This window comes from Austrofundulus limnaeus, unplaced genomic scaffold, assembly GCF_001266775.1.
Source record: "Austrofundulus limnaeus strain Quisiro unplaced genomic scaffold, Austrofundulus_limnaeus-1.0 Scaffold9649, whole genome shotgun sequence".
Lineage (NCBI taxonomy): Eukaryota > Metazoa > Chordata > Actinopteri > Cyprinodontiformes > Rivulidae > Austrofundulus > Austrofundulus limnaeus.
The window spans coordinates 1-645 of NW_013962051.1; the positions used below are offsets into that span (position 1 = coordinate 1).

The 645-nt window shown below is 54.6% G+C and overlaps 1 pseudogene; it reads right to left on the reverse strand.

Moving 5' to 3' along the window:
• Positions 1 to 82: 82 nt before the first annotated feature.
• LOC106512652 (ras-related protein Rab-38 pseudogene) lies at positions 83 to 601 on the reverse strand (annotated as a pseudogene).
• Between the last annotated feature and the right edge of the window lie 44 nt (positions 602 to 645).

Genomic DNA, 645 nt, shown 5'->3' on the forward strand with positions numbered 1-645 from the left:
ACATTGTTCTGTTCTGATCTTGGCTGGACATTCTGTTGGACAAATTGTCTTTTATTGGACATTCAGCAGCTGGGTGCCTCACCTGCGATGTCCCACAGCTGCAGCCGGACCACCGTGTGCTGGTCCCAGTTCAGGACCTTCAGGGCGAAGTCCACTCCGATGGTGGCCCGGTAGTGCTGGGAGAACACCTGGTGCACGTAGCGCTTGATGATGGAGGTCTTGCCCACACCCAGGTCGCCGATGACCAGGACTTTGAGCAGGCGCTCGCGCTGCATCGCCCCGAGGAAGGAAGCGACGTCTCTCCCACAGCTCCCCCACAGTCACCGAGCGCGCGAGCTGCCGCGAGCACGAGGAAAGGCTGGACCCGAGTCAGGCTTGGGAGCAGAAACACATTATTACTCAGGAGGGTGGACAGGTCCGGAGATGGACGAACACTTTCAAGTTATTTAAAAGGATTTGAAAGCGGTTCATTAAAGCGTTTAAAGAAAAAGAAAAGGAAGGGAAAAAAGTCGCGTGACTCCAAATATGAAATATCTCTCTGCGGTCAGTCAGAACCTGTCCTCCTGGACCTCAGTCCAACATCAGTCTGAGGAGGGGACAGGTCCAACTGTGTCAGCACTTTGTCCCGGATTAACACGCCCACAC